Genomic DNA, 12,771 nt, shown 5'->3' on the forward strand with positions numbered 1-12,771 from the left:
CTCCTTGATCCGAATGAGTTGAAACGACCGTGGAATTTGTATGCACTCCTCAGTGCAAGAATAAATGGAAGCAATGTCTCCTCATTCGATTCTACTCGTTGCAAGAAAATCTGGTAACAACGAAGCCCATACAACCAGTCGAGTATTACGTATTATTTACCATTAGCTGTGGACCAGACACTCGGCTCTCTCAAATTCTCACATACAACCCAGAAGAATAAGGTTTCACCAGTATTATTTCCCAGACTGGAATATAATGTGCCCCAAAATTTTAAAGAGGCAGAAGAGGAGCCAAAAGGAATGAAACACTGGCTGCGTCTTTCCAGTGAAATGCGACCGTAGCCTGAATGTACATGTGAAGTGGTACACATCCTGTGTGTGAGGGGGTACAACTATTTTGCCTCCGTCCAACAGGACCAAGATCAACCCGAAGCACAGAAGAGAAGCAAAACTATGCATGTAAGTTAACTTATAAGTCCACAGTACCTACTCGAGTTACAACTCAAAGATTTAAAACTTGAGCCCAAAGCTAAAAATGTTATGTATGGTCAAAAATATGACTCTAAATATCATTTCTGTGCGAGAGAAAACGTCATGCACCAGTGTAGAAAAAAGATAAAGATATCACTTATGCATATTTGCCGATTCTACATATAAATGCACACATCGTTGTCATCTTGTGGCAAAAAACTGCTTAGCTCATCAAAAATCATATAAAATAAATCATGAATTTATGGTCAAATAGTTATAGCAAGTAACCACCGAGCGGCTAATAAATTCTACTTCAGCCTTTATTCCTTCTGGTGTATAAAATTTGGGTGATCAACTTATTAGCGTGAATGGATTTGATGTATTTTCTCTCCTTGGCCGAACCCGGACCCTACTCCAGCCAATGAACCTTATTTGATGAGAGAGAGAGAGATTTGACGTTGAAAGTCGTGGCAGGCTGATGGAAGTCAAAATATTAATCTTGCAGTGCGGCAACACGTCATACTAATTTTTCATTTCGTCTCTCGAGTAGAAGAGCTTATTTTATGCTTTTTAGAATTATTAGTACTCTGCAAAATGGGAACTGCTGTTGCAAGAACAGCAACTTAAAGAACCACGCCATTCGCATTACCATGCAAGGAGCGGAGATGCGAGGCTCTGCTTTCGGTGGGCAGATATTCTGCCTGGCTTAGAGAGGACGGGAGAGAAAGAGAAAGAGCAAGTCAAGAGTCTCCAGAAACAGTAGTAATTCACATATGTTGGAGCACTATAAAATTCTGCTGGTCTTCTATCATGCTCCACAACCGGCTTATCCACGTTACATTAAAAGAGATAGCCATCTATGGTTCATGCCGTAATGGTAATTCCGTTCCGGGAGCCTTGTGTGGGTAGAATCGCGTTGGACGGAATATGAAAGACCTCACAAACCAGCAAGTGAACATCCTTCGCTCGTTTATCCTACTTTCGTACTTTCATCTAATCCGAGGAGTCCCAGTGTACCCAGCCAGTTGACTTCAACAACAAACAACCATTTCCCCATTACACTTTTAATTGAGTTAGTCAGGCACAGTCAAGGAAAACTTGTTTCTCTACACACAAATATCACTGGGTTGAAATTCAGCCGGCTTAACTTTGCCGATTATAAGGGTAGCTAACGTTCTTGCGCCGCGTTAGAATATGATTGTGCAACTCTCTCTCTCTGTCTCACAGGGAGGAACAGCCAGACCAGTTTTCTCATAAAACGCCTCTCTGAACATATACCTTCAACTTGACTCCCTCGTTTTCTTTCTTACCTACTACCCTTTCTTAATAATATCCAAGCCCTTGTCTCCAGAGTGCAAGAACCGAGGAACAGTTCGTATGTGTTTGAAAATGCCTTCACTATGCCACGAATCCCTTGAAAACCAGTCAACCAACCACTCCTACACCCATATTCCTATCTCTTCAGACCTCCGCTCCGCCACCGCCGTTGCGTTTCATTTCATTTCCCAATTTTCTCTTTCCAAACAATTCAATTTGAATTGTCTCTCCGAGCTGGTGAAGTGCCAGATGCACGAAAACCGTTTCATCCTACACCACAACCACACCGTCCCGAATTTGCAATCAGGCGATAATAGTTTCAAGTAAATTGGAGTAACTAAACCCATTAACTCAAACCTGTACCTACCATGATGGCAAGCGTATTATGGTCCAAATGACACGAGCCAACTCATCTTTATTTCGTTCTGATGACAAGAGTACAACTCGGCAATTGAAATTCGATAATCGCCCAATAAATTATTCGAAATGTACTGCACACTTAAAAACTGATTACTATGCGGAACCTACAGTTGTGCTTTCGCTGCATAGTCCTTGTTTGATTATTGGGAACCGACATCTCCACAATCTGTGTGTGTGAGTACAATCTACTTACACACGCATAATCGTACCACGTAACATATTTATCATAACATAATATTTACAGAGACGTGCTCAAGGTGTATTTCTTCAGATTATTTTCCACATCAGGCAACAACACATAACTAAAAATAACATGTATAAGCTTGTTTATTGTTCTTGAATCCTTAGGTCAAGAGCATAATTGGTAGTCATAAACTTTGTAAACTAATCACCAGCGCAGATAAATTAAGGTCAAAGGGTGGAGGCCTGTTGTTTTGCAGAATCTGGAATTTTTCTTCCCCGTAAACACATGAAACAGATGCGACAGGGTCTGGGATAGGCTTTTTATCAAAGTATAAAGTTTAGAAGAGGTTGTAGTACGTTTCCAACTCGAATATCGCGTTAAAATTATAAATGAAGTTTCATTAACGGCAACATTAGTTGGGACCAGCCTAGAGATTAATTATTCAAACCAACATTCACCTTTCACCAAACTTCAATGGGCGATTATTCATTCATCTCATTTATTTCAGATGGTATTCGTTGCATGATGAAGGCTAAATAAATCAAGGGCATTACCTTCCTGTTCACCACCCACCCGCATTCAAGACCAACACTGATTAAATCACTGTCCACACTTCACCTCAAAAATTAAAACTACGTTTCCTTCCACACCTTTCACTCATTTTCATCCTCACTGCTCCAGCCCAACCTCGAAACTCATTACGCATTCAGTGAATATTTCATTGACGGGTAGGCAGTGAAATCTGCTGATTAAGATATATAAAAAGACCATTAACAGATTACTCAACACGGTCCGGAAAATGGGTCGAAAAAGCCTTATAAAAGTTCCAACAAACCATGCACATACATACAACATGCATACAAAATATTTATATGCATACCTCCTCTTATTCACAATGTCGAACAGTTGTAATTTATACACATTTTAATAAATTCGAGCAATTCATTGCACACAAAATTATGCGTTACCATCATACATTTGTACATTTTAAAATTAGTTGAACCATTTATTCATCCATAACAATGAAATTAGTTGTAGGATCCATGCATCTATCCATTTATGTACACATGTAGTCTGTGAAGTTAGCTAGAGGAATGTTTTAAATGTTGTTCTTCTATTGGTTGGTACGCAGCAGATTGCATGCAAGTCCCAGAGGTAAGGAAGCACTAGGAGAAAGATATTCTGGTGCAGATGTATCCGACCCTTACATGTATGACAAACTGAATTCTACAGTTTATTACTCTAATTTATTTAATTTTTGTCATGTTACAGGAGCACACATGTGAGCAGAATATATTTCAGAAACGACACATCCTCCCAATGGGTTGAGATTTAGTGTCTGCAAACTCTGCTTACACAGGCTGTGTGACTCAACCAGTAACCATCCGTTTCTCCAAAGTATGTTTAGAAAGATGTGTCTGACTTGCAGCATGGCCTTTTGGTCCTCTCAACACACGGAGTGAATGTGTACAATGTATGTTGGTTGAAGTGACAGAATCATGCTGTAGAGGTCCGAGAAACGGGAGAAGGTAGAGAGCACAGACGTAAGATATTCAAAACCTCTTATTAGAGATGGGCCAAACCAAGCTCCGGTTGTTCAAAGGTGGCCAAGACGTTTCCTCTCGGCGATACATGTATATCTAGTAGCCGAAAGTACATAACGGTGCAGCAGCAGCCTCCCGCAAAGAGTCGTCATCATCGTATGCACGACACTTCAACAACCCGGACTGATTGCAGGCCTTATTTTCAACAGAAGTTGCTTTGCAAAGAACCGATTTTTTTACACTGGAATCTATTTTTGTGCTGTACAAATTTGGAGTGGCATGAACCATACTCGGCCAATCATCTGGCAGCCGTGGTCGGGCCGTATGGGGTTTCAAATGAGAGGATGAGTCTTAAATATTTTTCAAATGCATAGTTAGTCGCCGTCGTCTTCAGTTGAGGAAAGTGTTTGGTCCAAGTGTGCTGCTAAACGATCAAAACCGCACCACTATTCATTTGCATTATCGCTTTGCTCCGCGCAGCTTAGTGCCACTTATCGGTGTAGATATCGCTACAAATTTTTTCGGGAACTACTATTCAAGTTAACATTCATCTTCCTTATCCAACTAACTTTCGTTTCGTTGCTACAATTTGAAATTATAATATTTATTTAAACAGGAGTGGTGAAATTTCAATTTTTAAGAGTAAATTATCACTAATAAAACCCGAATTTGTGTCTGGAGTATCCCCCCACCCAACAACTCATTCAGGAGCAGCTTAATTATGCTACCGGCTCAGCCCCATTCCGCAAGGATCAGGATCAAAAAGCCGTGGGTTTTATAATTTTACTAATGTCAGATCATAGCTTAACCGCATTAACCTCACGGCCCAATCTATCATTTTACGACTGGATTTATTTGAGAATAATAATGTAACCTTTGGATTGTATTTGCATACGACAAAACTTTCATTCTGAAATGTACGTTCCTAAACATTCTATGGTTTATACATCCGGCTTTGTTGACAAATGAATTACATTTTGTCTACCTACCGAAATACTACAACGCCTCATGACGTATTTAAATGTCTTCAAATGAGTGACACCAAAGTGGGTACGCAAAACTAATAATCAAAATTGAACAATTAATACAAGACCACAAATTTTCCAAATAAATCTAAAGTGTTTCGATCAACAACCACAAGGAAGTTGGGGTTTTCTCTAATGGACCTTTCTCCACAAGTCAAGATTCATGAGGAAATTTCAACAATAAGCAGTCGCCAAACCCTACAATCGAACTCCATGCTTCTTTACTCCCCATATTGCTGTCAAATGTTATGGAATGTAAAGAAGTATGTACTGCGATTGTATAGATGACATCGATCTGGAAATATCGAAGAAAATCAACACTTTTGTTTAAAAGTAGAAAAAGAGAAATGTCAAAGTCAGTGCTGGATTAATAAGAAAATTCGTTTGCTCTGCTCTGAGTGAAGTATGGAGGATACGTGGAACAAGTTCTCTGTGAAAATACAACTCTCGGAATCTCACCAGGTAGGAAAAACTTACACCGTGTTGTCGTACGAGCAAGTGAATCTGGTTAAGAAATTCGTAATAAGGTGATTTTTATATTAAAAGCATTTACGTGGGTGAAATGAAATGGGCCAATACATTTCTACACAGAGAATAGGTAACGTGTCCACGAACTGCAAAGAGTAAAATGTACAATGGAGTTGAAATGTACTTTGTGAAATATTTGAGATCGTTAGAGTCACACCAAGTTTTCTAAATAGGATTGTAACTCAGGGAAAGATATCTGTGGAGTGTGGAGGAAGGCTGGAGAACTGGCAATTGGATATGTCATTGCCATTCTATGAGAAACTCTCTGGGAGAAGGGAAACATTCCCCACCAAGTCGACGACAACGACGACGACGACGAGGACGACGCGCGGCTGTTACTTTCATTACGCAGAACAGTCCAAATTACTTGAGAGAGTTGAAATTTATGTTTCGGAATATTATTATGCGAATGGTCTCAACTCCTTTCACCTTTGATTTATGAATTTCTCCACATTCATTTGTTCGTTTGTTCGCCTTTATTTCAGGAGGAATATGTGTGGAGGGTGTGGTGGTGATAAACGCTGGAGAGATCCTTTAAATCCAAAGTTTCTCATCCTCCTCCTCCTCAACTTTGCTATCTACCAGCAACAGTGCGACTGCCAACTTCTTCTCTTCTCGCCCATCTGAATAATCTCAAGGCCCAAGGTGCGGTCGAAAATAGCAGCACATGAACTACTGCTCTTCTCACATATTTGCATTTAGAACTTACTTAAACTAATTTTACTCTTTGTGACTCACATCTCATCTCTCGTTGCTTTTGCCATATATCCTCCTGCGATATCCTCTTGCGTCATGAAGCACACGCATTCAGTTCCTCTCTCGCTCTCGCTTTAAATCTTCTCCCCCGTTGGGTTTAACCAGCTTTGGCTTTAGTAGCTTCACAATTTGTTATCGGATCAAACGCCCGTTCCCTCTAAGATAAACCTCTTTTTGTATATTTATTCTTTCTAACGGAGAATAATCCCTTCCAATCAAAACGGAAAAGTTGTAATCCAATTCCGAGTGACGGAAATGAAAGAAAATAAACTGTACCGCCTGCATTTCTACCATCCCTGCTCCTCTAAGACTTTAGACTTCAAAACCTAGCCCTAAAATAATTCTGAAATTCTAAAACTCACATAACCACATCTATAATATTATGCTCGGAAGTACAAAGTATTTTCGCACGGAAGATAATCCACTATAGATAACTGCAGTTTGTACGAGCACAGTTTGCATCATCATGGGGAAATGTTGGTTATGCAGTACTGAACATGGGCAGAATAAACCATCATCCTTTAGTCTCAAGACATAGAATTTCATGGATATTTGAAGAGCGGACACAAGAAAGATAGCGACAAAAGAATGGTCCGAAATGTAGATGGAAAATGGTTGAATAAAATTGGAGTGGGCTAACCAACACAATGTTTTCTTTTCACTTGCATCACTACGAAATTGCACATTCTATAGGTTTATTGTCTCTGTTTACTCTATGGATAATTTCCTATATATACAATTGCAGGAGACTGAAAGTACTATTACAACTTGGCCCAACAACTACATATTCCACGTAATGTAGCAGCCTTCCATTTAATTTTGGTCGCCAATTCACTTGGACCGATCATTTTATCTGCAGTATACACACACATTCGTTCTCGGTGCGCTCTTGGGCTTCATCACATGACATCACATTCCACGTCTTTTACTTCCGTAGTCGCTTGCTGAATACGAATGAAGAGCAAATGCTGGTGGGGGCAGTTGTTGGCATCCCAATAGTTTTTCAACAAAATTCAATCTCGGGGATGCATAGAGCTCTCTCTGCAAGACTGAACCAAGGCAGAACCACGCCACGAAACGAACGTTGATCCGATCCGAATTTATTTAAGAGATAAGAAAAGGGCAGCGTCTCATGCGTGCAGAAACAAATAGATCGGATCCGTTCTATAACTTGGACATTCGCAAAAATAGAAATCAGTCAAGTGAGAGAGAACCTAAAAGGAAGAATCGAAAATCTCGCACAAACGGATCCTTTTATAAAAACCAAGTCCCAAAACTTTATTTTTTGAAGATCTACAAGATATCCAATATGCTCCGTATTAAGCACATGAAGATATGCAAATGTATTTATAAACGACTATGTATGTAGAGAAAATTATAAAAAGAAGACCCGCCGGTATGTTGTTTGCTCCCCGTATTACATGTATTTTTCAGAGCACAGCTTCGAGTGTGAACACATAAACTGCACTCCCTCAGTTGTTCTTATCGGCTTAGAATTTGGAAAAGAGTCCTCCGAACGTACATATGTGCCCAACCCAGTACAACTATCATTCCACGTCTGTACTTTCTCTTACAATACATCTCTCCTGCACCAAAGAGCTTTTAGGATCGCTTGTGAGGCAGAGTGGGAAAAAGGAATGTCCAACTTAACAAACCAGCAGTTGTTCCCTATCCAGATTTATTTCCAGCGAAACACATCAACAACAGCACCTCATACATCCTACGACCTCCTCCACAACCCGGTCCTCGACATGTACATACATACATATAAGAGGTACCTCCAAAGGAGCAATTGGCAGATAAACGCCAGTGCATTTTTCAAGCAAGTTTGCTTGGGTGTACACAAGAGTGAAAAAATGATCTTGCAACAAACAGCCCGTGGTAAAAGTAGCTGTAGGAGCAGTGATGGTGGTGGTGGTGGTGTAAGCAGCCGACAAGTATTAAACTCAAACACACAATAAAAATTCTCTAACGTCTATATACATACGCATACAAGTTCAAAGAGCTTCCAACTCGGGTGGAATGCTGACACGGCACATCTTTCTCTTCTTCAATATCAGCCATTGGACTTTCTCATCTTATTCCTAAAACAATTTCAAACCAATAAAAACTGGAATTGTTATAGCATAGACACCTATTTCAACCTAGCCGGATTTTATTACACGTCTCGTCGACTACAATTTCCTGGCATTACTGAATTCTTCCACTATAGAAAAAGGTTAAGGATTCTGTAGAGTGTTGCAATTCTTTTTAAGTCCACAATTCTTAGCCGGGTACTTTCTAAAAACTCTGAGCTTTATATGCAAAAGCGCAACCGCTTGGACAGAATCAAATATATTAATCAAATAAATAGACATATGTACCAACTTGCCAACTAAATATGCATGCACGTACAGAAGACCAGGAAGACTAACTGTCGCAAACAAAATATATGCAAGTGCATAAATCTATAGCGAAATGAAAAACAAAATTAAACAATTTCAACTTTCACCTTGGAACAATTTAGCAACGACTGCAGTAATCTCGTTATAAAGTCTAATAACCCAACTACAATATTTGGGGCAAATAAAAATGTAAGATTCGCAGATGTACGAATTTTTAATTAGTGACGTAGAAAGAGCAAAAGATAGATTTCTCTGGGGATAAGTTTCATGAAAGCAAAGTAGCAAGAAGTAAAGGAAGAATATAAAAGACTGTAAGTGAAAGTGGTTTCCTCCTTCTCCACGTGATAGCGGGAGGAGAGCATGATGAATGTAGGTTTATATATGTAGTTGCTCCTAAAACTTGTAAATGGCTGATAGAATCAGAGCACCGTAAGCTAATAACTTTGGCCGAGAAATGACTTAGGGCAGCATTGCAGACATATCGTAGAAAATTGATTCCAAGAACTGCCATAATAGTAGTCACTAGTCATCCAAATTGGGATTTCCTCCACAACTTATTTTCTCCAATCTAACGGCAAAAGTTTCCGTGCCTATAAAGCTACAAGATGATATCACACAACAACAAAGTCCGACTAAACGATAAGGGTACCAAAAAATAGCTATCAAAATATCTTACATCAAGACCGCATTTCCCTACGTATACATTTGTAGGTACGCACATATTCTCATTTTGCAATATGATGATAACCTTCGAATAGTGAAAAAGCTCCCCTTTTCCCCTGCCCACAATATGTCAGACAGGCCTGATTTTTTTATTGTAGATTTGACGAAACTGACAATTTTTATATTCCAATCGCAATGTCAAACACAATAGTGACACAAAGGCTGAAACTAAGCGAAGCGAGTCGAATATATCCGGCAGAAGATGTAGAGTTGAGACAGACAAAAAGTAGAATTTGATAGAAAAAGGAAATTCGAAATGGTGGTGACACTTGGCTAACAGAAAAAAAATGTACAACTTGCAATAATACAACAACAACACTCCTTGCACCACACATGTTTACAGCAGTTTTACAGTACGGGATGATGAGGAGAGAGGAATCTCGATAGCATTTGACAATAGCAAATTTTCTCCCTTGCTATTTCTCACTCTCTTCTTTCTGGAGCCCATTCTCCAGACTTGGTCATTGGAAAGCGACATGGAAAGAATCTGGGCAGCAGCATGACGGAGAGACAAAGGCTGATGTAACACAAAGAATACATTTCCCTTGTTTCATTTCATTCTCCAGCAGTGTTGCTCTTCTCTCACTCTCGACGTCAGAAAAAGCTTCCAACTCTGGGCTGAGCGACTACTACTAAATATGCAAAACCGGATTCCGGACCATTCTGCCAGTACCAGCCGAGTGAAAGTATTAACGAGTATAAGTAAGCAGCATTGATACAGCATCAGCCGCCACAAACGTACAGACGGGTACCTATAATAAATATAGGAGTGGTAGTCGTAAAGGAAACAGAGAGCCGCCTCGGTGGTACTGTTTCCATCTCCTTTTTTCCAATAATCCATGGAAGGAAACCCTGCCGACTTAAGGAAATCTACTGCGGTGAGCATGCAGAGTCGTGGAAGGTGGTAGAGCCCACGACATGAGAACGGGTTTGCAGGCGGTGGAGTGATCTACTTCCTCTTTTATGCACTGAAACTGGATTTCAATTCCTCTGTGTGCCAACCAACCAAGCCGTGAATACGGTATAAATCCACTAGAAAGACAGATCAATGGCTGCAACTTCTCATCCGTAGCAATCCTTCCTCCTACAATCAAACGGTATTTCAACCTTACACCCTCATTATTATCATACTTGAAGACGACGACGACGAGGACGACGAGCAGGGCAGGAGAGGGAACGTCTCACCCACAATCCCACCCACTCCGGCGTACATACCGCTGGCTGGATGAGAAGAAGATGAGACAAACACTGCAAACAATTCAACCGTTACTACATCACTCTTTGAATCCTAATTTCTCATATTTCAAGAGGATCAGTCAGGCCCTGCTCCACTTGTTCGTCCGTAGACGCGTTGCAAATTAGGCAAGATATGGTCCGTGTAATGGTATTGTAATGATCCCATTTTGAGGGTAAACTTTCTCCGGTCGAGGACATATATAACACTCTCACTCTCTCACTTGATGCTGCTGTGTGAATCAGTGGAATGGATGGTGCTCTCTTGCTGTCAAATTTTACGTCTTAACCAATTTTACTAAATCGCTTAAGGAAAGGGTGACGGAAGTAATGCTTTCGATTACCCCCACAGAAAATTTGATGCGTCTCAATTCCTATATCCATTGGGGTACTCTACACACCACATTTGTATGGCACATTATGTGGTGAAATGAAGAAAAGGCTCATCGTTTGCTTTCTCAGCCAGGATGGTAACGCTACGATGCTTTCTCTCCTCCTCTCTCTTGCTACATTCTCTGCATACTAACGACTTATGAAATCCGTAACTATACACATCCCAGACTTTGGTGGGAATGGGATATACGTACCTTAAGTCTGGTCTGGAAAACAACCACCAGTCCACACAACACATAACCCCAACCAATTTACTTTGTCTTGTCAGCCATCATTCCATACAGAACAAAACTTCATCCTCTTTTTTCCTTCCAGTTATGAAATTTTCATTTCAACCGTCACAATGAATCTTGATGCCGCAAAAATACTGGTTTTAAATCATTCCTCCAATATATATATAACTTTTGAAAAAATGGGAGCAAATCAGAGTTATATCGTTCAATAGTCTCAAACATTACACTTACAAACGTATATTTACGTCTAATAAAGATGCCTACAAAATCTTTGACGGTAAAGCAACTTATTTTTGTACCCAATACGCACGTTCTAAATAATATATCAGCCAAATTCAACAAACCAGATGTTAACATTTATAAATTGTTATCAACTTGAGAAGAGGAATCCATCAATAATTTATCATTAGAATAACAATGGAACATTGGGCAAGTTCATAAGTTTCTATACACAGTAGATAAGCAGAGCTCGAACAATAACTAAAACTTAAAGGTCACTTGGATCGTTTCGATCTCGATTCCTATCAGAAGGATGGAAAATCCATGTGATTCTGCCAAGGGAATTGAACATCATCTCTTTCTCCATCGCTCTTGAGCTTCTCTCTCTCTCACCCTTTCACTGTAACTTGCCTTTCCCATCATTTGGTTTTCCTGATTGTGCTCTAAGAGCTCTTCAACTCGTCTCCTCGACTATCGCCCGGTCTGCATTGCTTGTACACACACGACGTCGACGACACAAATAATATTATTCCATGTCGATCTTATACCGAAATACCATTGTGAGCAGGCCTCTTGTACTCTCTCCTCTACCACCACCGCTTAGATTGTTTGCAGAAGGAAAGCCACTTTCACCAATACAGAATGAGCAGATCGAACGGGAATAATTTATCTACTTTCGCTTTCCGAAATCAAATCTAACGAGTGAGTAATTCTAATTATGCATGCAAGTCAAACACACGTAGCTGATTTCATGAGAGACGGCAGGCGACGACAGGAAAATAAGTACAGGGTGACGAAAAAGTTTCTCCAACTTTTGGTTACGCGCAAAACTAACTTATTTCTTCTAACCCATAGCAGACATAAACGTAATTATTTTTATTTTTATCTGAAGTTACGTAAACAAAAAAGTGTAGATCAAAAGCCAGTTGGATCAAGGGTATGGGATTAACCAAATTTCGCGGCCCTTAAACATATCCTATAGAACTGTTAAATTGTGGGCTGAAACTGCTGAAAGACAACTGATCGTGAAGGATCAGAAGACTCACAGTGTCCTACAACAAAAGCACAAATAACCAAAAATTAAGGAAAGTCTTTGAGGAAAATCACTAAATGTCTAAATCAGAGTACTAGGTACTTATGTAGGTAAAAGAAAGAAACCTGACATGGAAATCGTTTAAAAATATGTTCAGAGTAGACTGTAGGGGAAGACAGCATACAGATGACCTGCGAAGACATTTGTGAGTGTTACAAATATTACGGATCGCCTAAAACTTGACGAGAGATTGAAGGGGTCAAGAAAAACGGTCTCAAGTCCTCTACACGGACGAAACATGCTGGAAG

General features: G+C 39.9%; 1 protein-coding gene across 4 annotated transcripts in view; it reads right to left on the reverse strand.

Annotated features, from left to right (window-relative positions):
• The window catches only part of LOC110859524 (E3 ubiquitin-protein ligase MIB1), a 53,962-nt gene that overhangs the window by 19,738 nt on the left and 21,453 nt on the right, over positions 1 to 12,771 (reverse strand). The gene's annotated exons all lie outside the window — the stretch shown is intronic.

This window comes from Folsomia candida, unplaced genomic scaffold (genome assembly GCF_002217175.1).
Source record: "Folsomia candida strain VU population unplaced genomic scaffold, ASM221717v1 Fcan01_Sc001, whole genome shotgun sequence".
In the NCBI taxonomy this organism is placed as follows: Eukaryota; Metazoa; Arthropoda; class Collembola; order Entomobryomorpha; family Isotomidae; genus Folsomia; species Folsomia candida.